The sequence below is a fragment of the Hyperolius riggenbachi genome, chromosome 1 (genome assembly GCF_040937935.1).
Source record: "Hyperolius riggenbachi isolate aHypRig1 chromosome 1, aHypRig1.pri, whole genome shotgun sequence".
NCBI classification, from domain to species: domain Eukaryota; kingdom Metazoa; phylum Chordata; class Amphibia; order Anura; family Hyperoliidae; genus Hyperolius; species Hyperolius riggenbachi.
The window spans coordinates 339,042,948-339,054,109 of record NC_090646.1 but is presented as its reverse complement, the minus strand read 5'-3'; the positions used below and the strand labels follow the sequence as shown (position 1 = coordinate 339,054,109).

At 44.3% G+C, this 11,162-nt stretch overlaps 1 protein-coding gene across 1 annotated transcript in view; it reads left to right on the top strand.

The window, feature by feature from the left end:
* Positions 1–675: 675 nt before the first annotated feature.
* LOC137511336 (phospholipid-transporting ATPase IK-like) overlaps positions 676–11,162 on the top strand; it is a 377,608-nt gene continuing 367,121 nt past the window's right edge. The window contains exon 1 of the mRNA XM_068233975.1: positions 676–787. The gene's annotated coding sequence lies outside the window, so the exon portion shown is untranslated. The remainder of the gene's footprint in view (positions 788–11,162) is intronic.

Sequence of the window (11,162 nt, the reverse complement as noted above, 5' to 3'; positions counted from 1 at the left end):
GTTGGCCTCCCTATACAGTATTTATAATTGAGAGTGAATGTAAATTACTAAATATATATATCTCCTTGGCATCCACAGTATACAGTACACTATCAGTCCTCAATAAATACCATAGTTAATGACAGTAGAAATCATAGTAGGCTGGCAGTCCCTGCTGGCTGGGGAACTACTGCTCCTACCATAGATATGTCTCTGACAGCAGACATTGTTTAATAAATCCAGCCCAGGTGTGCTGGATTGCACAGGCTTTACAGTGGTATTCAACCATAATAGAATGGGATCCCTGTCCCATAGTTATTCTCAAGACCACGGACAATACAAATGTTTCAGCAGCTTCAAAACTCATTGTCTCAGCAGATAACCACAGCCTTTTCTTTGTTTTAGCATCATCTCATTTATTAGTGTGAGGTTACAAATTCGTTTTTAAAAGTTTTTATTACATATAATACTTGCAAACATGTATAATGCCGATGCCAAAACCAAATTGAAAACCTCTGAGTAGTATAGAGAGGTTAAATAGTTTCTAGGGTGGATCCGGTTTCTCAGATGTCATTTGTTAATATCTTATAGCAGTGCCTGTGTTAGTAGAAAAGACACGGGTTGCTCACAGATCAGGTTTCTCATGTTGCAGACAGTACAGGTTTTTTTTTAAAGGGATGCCTACACTCAGTCTTCTTTTGTGTGGTGTGAACTTCGTGTGTTTTGGAGATGTTGCCAGCTAACTTGAGTAGGTGACAAGTCTGTTTTCATTTCTCCACCAAAGAACTGGACAGGACCTACAATTGCAGTAAGTTCAATTCTTTTTTTTGTTTTGTGAAAATCTTAAATATTAGGTGCCTTATTTATTAAGCTGATGGATTGTGATTTGTGATCACTTGACTTGTTGCAGCCAAAACTTGCCGGCTGTACATGACTTCATACTGCCCACTAGAGATGTGCAGAAACTGCAGATTTCCACATCTCTCAGGAACCATCCTTGTTTCTAATGAAATTAATATTTTTCTGTTTAACACTATACATCACACTGCTTTGTGGGGATATCGCTTGCATCATATCACCATCCTATCGAATAAATGAGCTGCTGTGATTAAATTCAGTGCTTAGCAATCAGATTATTTAAAAAAAACTGTGCAAGTGTAAAAAGCATAACTTTAACTTCTTGCCGACCGCTCCATGCCAAGTGGCGTAAACGGCCTTTTATGGGGCTAGCAGGAGAGCACGCGCATCTCCGCTTAGAAGGTGGAGCTCCGCTCCGCCTTCAGTCTCCTAGCAACAGACAGACAGAGGCGCCAGGCTACGTACCGGACCGCATTGGTTATATACTCCAATTTATTGCCTGAGGAAGTGGGATATACCCGCGAAACGTGTTTCACCTTGTTGGGAGTATGTAAATAAATTTGCTTAAAGGGAACCTTAACCGTGGAGCAAAAAAAAGTTTCACTTACTTAGGGCTTTCCCAAGCCTCCTGTAGCTGACCTGTGCCCGCGCAGCTCCTCCAGTGTCCTCTGGTCCCCCGCCGCGGTGTTTAAGGTTCCCTTTAAAACAGCAATTTTTGTGTCTGTTTTGGAGGGGTAAGTCCACCGCTACCTACTTCATTTTATCCATTTTAAAGAAATATTGTTTTTACCCTGTTGGCGCCTCTGTACTACTATTGCAGTTGTTTCCACCCCTGGTGGAGGGGAATTCTTCCTTTTTCCCGTCTACAGAGAGCGACTTCTTAATCCTGAGTGGGGACAGGTCTAATCTCCTCACCTGCCTTCATAGTGGTTACCTGGACGGTAACCCTTGTTTGTGTAACCTACCTATACTTACCTTCCATACCTAATTTACAGTACATACTACACTATACTGGGTTCTCGGCGTCTTCCCTTATATTCTTACTACAGTAGAGTCCCGGTTTTCCAAAACTCAACTAACCAGCAATGTCAACCAACCAGCACAAATCTCTGGCAGTACTCACAGTGGTGAAGACCAATCTCTTAGGCTGTTTGTAGGCTCTGCTGTGTTAAAGACTGGGTTGCATGGCTCCCCCAAGGGTAATATACTTTTAATTACTGTATTTTAACATTTAATACAGAGTTCATAGTATGTATATAAAGTGCAGCATAGTACTGTATTAGCTAGGCCTATCTTTAACATTGAGTCTCACCATCAAGCAAACTTATCCGGTATCCGTCGATCCTCGTCGGCCCTGGATAACCCAGACTCTGCTGTGATGAAAAACCCTTTAGAACTTCCACCATGCAAGAAAATACTCAAAGTAAGTTTGATATAATTTTTAAAGGGACCCTGAACAGTCCACAAAAATGAAACTGGTACTTACCTGGGGCTTCCTCCAGCCCACCGTAGGCCACTAAGTCCACCGGCGTCCTCCTGGCTCCTCTCCCGGTCCAGTTGTCGGCTCTGTTACTGGTGAATTTGTCACTTACAGTAGGTAGTAATAATCTGACAGAACCGACAGGTTTTGAGCCAGCTAATCTCCTCATTGGGGATTTTCAGCATGGCCACTGTACTACTGTACTACCCCTGCTCAGTAAACCCTCCCTAGACCACTCACTACCCTCTAACTACCACCCTATCTCCCCCCTTCTTTTTGCCTAAAAACTCCTTTAGCATCTGGTTCTCAAAACGCCTGACCCAGTACCTCAATGCCAACTCACTGTTAGACCCACTACAATCTGGATTTCGACCTGCCCACTCAACCGAAACAGCTCTCACCAAAGTGGTCCATGACCTTGCCTTAGCTAAAGCTGAAGGTAAATACTCCATTCTCCTCCTCCTTGACCTTTCAGCAGCATTTGACACTGTATATCATCCCCTACTCCTCCAGTCCCTCCAGTCCATGGGCATTCACGACCTCTCCATGACCTGGCTTTCATCCTACCTCTCCAACCACTCCTTCACGACCTCCTTCAATGAGTCCTCATCCACCCACAACCACCTCTCGGTGGGAGTCCCCCAAGGCTCGGTCCTTGGCCCCCTACTGTTCTACCTATATACGTCCTCCATTGGCAAGGTTATCTCCGCCATGGGTTTTAACTATCATCTGTATGCAGATGACACCCAGATCTACCTCCACACCCCTGACATATCCACCACTACCATGGACAAGGTCTCCTCCTGCCTATCAGCCATCTCCTCCTGGATGTCCGCTAGGTTCCTGAAACTAAATCTAGACAAAACGAAATTTATGATCTTCCCAACCCGGCCATCACTGAACCTACCAGATGTGCATGTCACTGTTAACCACACTACCATTCGCCCTACCTCTCAAGCCCGATGTCTGGGTGTCACCCTGGACTCCGCACTCTCCTTCACTCTCCACATCCAAAACCTCACAAAGTCCTGCAACTTCCACCTCCATAACATCTGCAAGATCTGCCCTTTCCTGGCCTCTACAACACAACAATGTCCTGCGCCTGAACTATTAATAATTGATGATGTCTACCCTGTTAGGGGAGCCTGTAGTGACACTATAATCCACACAAAATTCTCCAATACACTACAGTCTACTTGACATATACTTTATTTCAATAATGTTGTAACAAAATACCCCATACCCATTAAAATGAGCAGTACTGCGATGTCTTGCCTACGCTATTCACAGCCGGCTGTGTCACACACCACAGACACCAATGCATACCCACACACTTGCATATTGGACAGTCATAATACTCCCGGGAGTTTCAAAAAAGCTGTCTGCAGCCAGCCTACAACGCTCCAAGTACTCCAGGAACAAGACTTGTCTCACATGCAGAGGCAGTTCATGAGATACTCTTGTGCTGTTATCAATGTCTCATCAAAGCAGATCAGGTTAGTAGCTTTTAAACGCCAGCACACAGCGCAAATGGTTAGTGGCAAAGCATCAGACACACATCAAAGGCAAGGGGTGCCGCTGCGGGCTCTCACCACCTCCTGCGCTTTATTCCACCTTGCATGGACCAGCGTCACAGTCCTATTGTGCGCGTCTCCTGCGTCCCAAACACTCCACTTAGCGGGGATGGGCGTCCGCATATCAACACTTCTGCAATGACTGGATGTTTCCGTGCTGTTCATGCATCTCACTGCCCAGGGCCCGGATGTGACGTTATCGCTCTGCTCACCGCATCACTAGTATCGGCCGCCCACCGGCCTTCGTCAGATGATAGTGGGCGGTTGTTCAGCCTCCCATTTTACACTCCCAGCAGCCATACGTGTTTTGCATACTCCTCCCACAGTTAACCAGCTCATTGCTGTTTTCCTCTCCTATGGCAGCATATCATCTCAGTGTTAATCAGCAATATCTTAGTTCTTCCATTAACAATGGGGGATTTTTCCAAACAGTGCGGGAAGTCCTCCATACTTAATCACTATTATCACATTCTTTTGTATCAAGCTTATTGAAATAAACGCCTCCTTTGGCTTGAACTATATTTGGCACACTAGTTAATTCTCATTTTGACATTAGATATATTGTTACCTTACGGATGCTGGTTGGATTATGTATCATATTCATTCACAAATTCACATATCCACCAAACATCACTCATACACACACTATCTAATGACCTAGTGTCAGAATTAAAGTTACAAGAGTATCTTACTGAGGCAAGAAGGGGGCTAGGGGGAGGTCAGAGTTCAGTCCGTGTGGAATGACTGTCCCCAGTCTAAAAATCCAACTTGATTCTATTTGACACAATTTTCTATCGAGATCACCCCCCCTAGAAGGAATCTGCATCCTAACTATGCCTTTGAATCTCAGACCCTCAGGGTTTTTTTCATGGTTGAGCATAAAATGCAGACCCAAGGGGCTGGTTTCATCCCCCTCTTTTATATTGTGTACATGTTGTTGGATTCGCTTTTTGAGGATCTGTGTCGTTTTGCCTACATATTTCAGCCCGCAGGGGCATGTAATCATATAGACTACGTATTTGCTTTCACAATTCATGAACGTTTGAATTTCATACTTTTTCCGTCCTCGCGAGTCATGAAACTCATTTGTTCGTTCACTAAGATGGCACACACTACACCGTCCGCATCGGTACATTCCCAGTGGTCGTGTGGAGGGTCCTAGCCACATTCGCGTAGATTGTGGTGTCACTGACTTAAAGTCAGATCTAACCAACATGTCGCGGAGGTTCGGCGCCCTCCTCGCCGCTAATTTGGGAAAATCTCCCACGGCTTCAATTATCCGTGGGTCTAAGCGCAACAGATGCCAATGTTTGGCCAACGCTCTCCGCAATTGGTTCCAGTGTGTGCCATACTTAGTTACTAGTCTCACATGATCGTCTTTTGGTTTTTTAATGTTTCTATTGCCTGTCAATAAATCCTCTCTGGGTGTCATTGCCACTTTCTGTCTAGCTGTATCCAGGGTTTCCTCACTATACCCTCTATTCTTAAAGCGTTCAGTCATTTCCATTGCTTCCCTCTCATAGTCATCACTGTCAGTGCAATTCCTGCGCACTCTAAGTAATTGTCCTACAGGTATACCTTTCAATAGGGGTGGGGGGTGAAAACTTGTCGCATGAAGGAGTGTGTTACCTGCCTTTAAGAATAGAGGGTATAGTGAGGAAACCCTGGATACAGCTAGACAGAAAGTGGCAATGACACCCAGAGAGGATTTATTGACAGGCAATAGAAACATTAAAAAACCAAAAGACGATCATGTGAGACTAGTAACTAAGTATGGCACACACTCGAACCAATTGCGGAGAGCGTTGGCCAAACATTGGCATCTGTTGCGCTTAGACCCACGGATAATTGAAGCCGTGGGAGATTTTCCCAAATTAGCGGTGAGGAGGGCGCCGAACCTCCGCGACATGTTGGTGAGATCTGACTTTAAGTCAGTGACACCACAATCTACGCGAATGTGGCTAGGACCCTCCACACGACCACTGGGAATGTACCGATGCGGACGGTGTAGTGTGTGCCATCTTAGTGAACGAACAAATGAGTTTCATGACTCGCGAGGACGGAAAAAGTATGAAATTCAAACGTTCATGAATTGTGAAAGCAAATACGTAGTCTATATGATTACATGCCCCTGCGGGCTGAAATATGTAGGCAAAACGACACAGATCCTCAAAAAGCGAATCCAACAACATGTACACAATATAAAAGAGGGGGATGAAACCAGCCCCTTGGGTCTGCATTTTATGCTCAACCATGAAAAAAACCCTGAGAGTCTGAGATTCAAAGGCATAGTTAGGATGCAGATTCCTTCTAGGGGGGGTGATCTCGATAGAAAATTGTGTTAAATAGAATCAAGTTGGATTTTTAGACTGGGGACAGTCATTCCACACGGACTGAACTCTGACCTCCCCCTAGCCCCCTTCTTGCCTCAGTAAGATACTCTTGTAACTTTAATTCTGACACTAGGTCATTAGATAGTGTGTGTATGAGTGATGTTTGGTGGATATGTGAATTTGTGAATGAATATGATACATAATCCAACCAGCATCCGTAAGGTAACAATATATCTAATGTCAAAATGAGAATTAACTAGTGTGCCAAATATAGTTCAAGCCAAAGGAGGCGTTTATTTCAATAAGCTTGATACAAAAGAATGTGATAATAGTGATTAAGTATGGAGGACTTCCCGCACTGTTTGGAAAAATCCCCCGTTGTTAATGGAAGAACTAAGATATTGCTGATTAACACTGAGATGATATGCTGCCATAGGAGAGGAAAACAGCAATGAGCTGGTTAACTGTGGGAGGAGTATGCAAAACACGTATGGCTGCTGGGAGTGTAAAATGGGAGGCTGAACAACCGCCCACTATCATCTGACGAAGGCCGGTGGGCGGCCGATACTAGTGATGCGGTGAGCAGAGCGATAACGTCACATCCGGGCCCTGGGCAGTGAGATGCATGAACAGCACGGAAACATCCAGTCATTGCAGAAGTGTTGATATGCGGACGCCCATCCCCGCTAAGTGGAGTGTTTGGGACGCAGGAGACGCGCACAATAGGACTGTGACGCTGGTCCATGCAAGGTGGAATAAAGCGCAGGAGGTGGTGAGAGCCCGCAGCGGCACCCCTTGCCTTTGATGTGTGTCTGATGCTTTGCCACTAACCATTTGCGCTGTGTGCTGGCGTTTAAAAGCTACTAACCTGATCTGCTTTGATGAGACATTGATAACAGCACAAGAGTATCTCATGAACTGCCTCTGCATGTGAGACAAGTCTTGTTCCTGGAGTACTTGGAGCGTTGTAGGCTGGCTGCAGACAGCTTTTTTGAAACTCCCGGGAGTATTATGACTGTCCAATATGCAAGTGTGTGGGTATGCATTGGTGTCTGTGGTGTGTGACACAGCCGGCTGTGAATAGCGTAGGCAAGACATCGCAGTACTGCTCATTTTAATGGGTATGGGGTATTTTGTTACAACATTATTGAAATAAAGTATATGTCAAGTAGACTGTAGTGTATTGGAGAATTTTGTCTTTCCTGGCCTCTGCCACCACCAAACTCCTCATCCATGCCCTCATAATTTCCCGCCTTGACTACTGCAATGCCCTTCTGTCTGGTCTCCCTATGACCCGAATAGCCCAGCTGCAGTCCATCATGAATGTGGCAGCCAGAATTATCCACTCCTCCCATCGCTCCACCACGGCGGCTTCCCTCTGTGAGTCCCTCCACTGGCTTCCTACTCAGTCCAGAATCAGATTCAAGATACTGTGTCTGACCTACAAATCTGTCCACAAAACTTGCCCAACCTACATTTCTGATCTTACTCAGAGGTACACACCTAGCCGCTCACTCCGCTCCTTCAATGAACTTTGCCTGAACGCCCCCCGCATCACCCAGTCCTATGCACGCCTCCAGGACTTCTCAAGAGCTGCTCCAACACTATGGAACTTCCTACCTCCACCCATTAGGGCAGCCCCCTCCTTCAACATCTTCAAGAAGGCCCTCAAAACTCACCTTTTCACTCTGGCCTACCACCCCTCACAAGTGCTCTAAACCTGCAGCTGAACTCTGGTCCCCTACCTTTCATGTCCCTACCTCTCCCTCTAGATTGCAATCCTTCAGGCAGGGTCCTCCTCCTTTTGTGTCCTACCTGATCACGCACCTCCATTACTGTGCACTTATGCTAAGCATTTGCGTTAACTCAACTTGCCTAATCTCCATGCTCCCATCCATTGACTGACTAAGCATTACCTTGTACTCATACTGTGCTGCGTGATCTGGTTTTTCTTGTATTGTGTTGTCGTATTGCTGTATGTCACCCCTAAATATTGTCTGTAACCTAAACTAATGTCCAGTGCTGCGTAATATGTTGCCACTTTATAAATACAATAAATTAATTAAATAAATAAAATAATAATTCTTTATGAAGACACTCCCTGCATAGGATTTATACAAATATGCTGGCCAGCCTCCCTGCTCGCTGCACACTTTGTTTGGCAGTTGGATGGAGCACGTGCCATTCACTAAGTGCTTTTGAAAATAATGGTACACTATAGAGGGAAAAAAACTCGGCACTCAATTCATAAATTGATGAGGGTGGGGGTTCAGACCTGCATTCCAGACATATAATATAGAGAAATTGGCCACCTCAAACACTGGTATGCGGCACCCGGAATATAATCTGGGACGTGCTGCTGGCTGAATTACGCAGAAGACATTAGATCAAAGTACATGTAGGCAGACCAGGCACCGTCACTTTGCTGCTTTATTCCTCAATTCATGCCATAGACAAATGCATACAATACAGTCATCATGCAATCAATTGCTTCAAACCTGACTCCAGGATAGTGTAGAGGTGTTCGGATGTTCAGGTGACCAGGGGGGAGTGGTAAAGGACGGCACTACAACCGTTTCACGCCGGACCGGCGCTTGTTCAAGTGCGTGTGTCCTGTAAACAATGGCAGCGCTGCACGGCTTCCGGCATTATGCTCGCAAGCCGCGCCCACGGAATCTGCCATTGGTGCGGAAAGTAAGTGACTTGAGGGTCAGAGGCGAAGGGGCAGATTGTTAGACGGCAAGAACGAAGGAGAAAAAAACCACAGTGGAAATCAATGCAGACGTCGTCTGCAGGAGTGCAAGGATCATGCATAAAGCAAGTGAAAAAGAAAAAAATAGAATTTAAAGTGTAACGTGCCAAACAATCTTGTGATCAGCAAAAAATGATTTATATATGTGATATGCTCGCAAGCAAAAGCAAAAACAAATTTCTGAGTGAAAGGATACTACCGTAATTAACGACACTTGTTGCAATGTCTCCTGAGCATGTTCAACCTATATTTCCTCACCATAAAAAACATCCATTTATTTATTTATTAAACATTAAAATGTATGGAGTATCCCTCCAGACCCATAAAATCACTTAAAAACTGGGGGGTATATCTATACTTAAGGGAAAGGAACTTGTAGAGATAAGCTCAATCTACATTGTTGGGACCTATACTGACAATTTACCTTGTGTCAGACACTCAATTCAGTACAAAATGGATGGAATACATTCCCATCCTGCCTGGGTAGATCTTCATGATTTTACATAGAAGAGAGTTGGAGATGAGTGGAGGTAAGACAGGAGTAGAGACCCCCAAATCCTCAGAAATCCAACAGTGATAGGAAAAATGGAAGAGAGGAAAAGAAATAACCCACAGGAAGCCCAGAGGCTTTTGAAAATAATGAAGACACTGAGAATTCCCCATGAGGAGATGAGCTGGTCCAAAACCTGTCGGTTCTGTCAGATTTCTACTACCTACTGTAAGTGACCACAACATAGGAGAAAAGTAATTTATGGCTCATTTTACTCTGGAAGAAATGTACTTCTTATTTGTATGTGTATTCATGTAATTTACATTTTACAATTTTCACATTATTGGTCATTTAACCTCATTCCTCCCTTTTCTTGAACCTTCACTTAAAGAGACTCTGAAGTGAACAAAAATTGCTATTTTTACCCGTTAGTTCTCTTCAGTAGTCTCACTAGATACTGCATCCCTGCCACAAAACGAGCGCTTTAGACCCCCAAATCCTGGGGCAAACATCCACGACCAACTTGGTCGTGGATTCTGCTGCCCTAAGAGGCAGAGCTTTCTGCTGTAGCTCTGCCTCTCCTGCCGTCAAATGCCACGCGGATCTCTGCCTCTCCCCGACCCTCTCTGTGAAGGAAGAGTGAGAGGGGTGAGAAGAGGCGGCAATTATTATTATTATTATTTATTTATATAGCGCCAACATCTTCCGTAGCGCTGTACATAGTACAAACAAATAATGGGGAACAAATATACATAAGAAATACAAGACACTGTACAGTCATGACATTGAACAGAATAAATACAGATACATACATAGTTGATATGTAGTTGGTACATGTACATACTGTATGTTAAAATTACAGCAGTATGAGAAACACTAGGAGGTCCCTGCCTTTGCGAGCTTACAATCTAGAGGGTAGTGGGGAGGGAAAAAAAATCCGCCACAGTTTACATCAGAAGAGGCAGAGCTGCAGCTCTAAGCATTGCCTCTTTCAGGAAGCGCCGGCCGGATTGCCCCCCAGGGATTTGGGGGGGTCTAAAGCGCTCGTTTTGCGGGGGGGATGCGGCGCTTTACATATAGTGAAAGCACTGAAGCGTATTACAAGGTAACAATAGCAAATTTTATTCGCTTCAGTCTCTCTTTAAGCCAGATTCAGCAGAGGACCATGAGGCTGACCTCCATTTTGACTGAACTTTTGAAACAAATGAACCCTCCATTTTACTTGGATTTTCCACACAAAGGATATATTACTTTCAAAACTTTAAAGAGAACCTGAACTGAAAATTAAAAGTCAAAATAAACATAAATACGTCATACTTACCTCCCCTGTAGTCTACTTATCGATCTCTTTCTCCTATCCTGTGTCCTGTTTGTCCACTGTGATCAATGGAATTCTCTGTTCTCCCTTTCTTAAAATGGCCATTACCCCATAACAGCTTCCTGGTCAGCACACTGTTGAACTGTAATATAATTTGAGCCATAGGGAAACATAGACATTACATTGCACATTCAGTTAAACTGACAGCAGCTGATATATTTCAGTTTAACAAAATCTTGTCAGAACTGGAATGGATCACTGTAAGAAGAAAATGGTGATCTGAGAGAGGAACTGACAGTGAGGTAAGTATGTAATTCATTTGCAGTTATGTCGTGTTTATTTTAAATGATTTTATTCAGTTCAGGTTCCCTTTATACT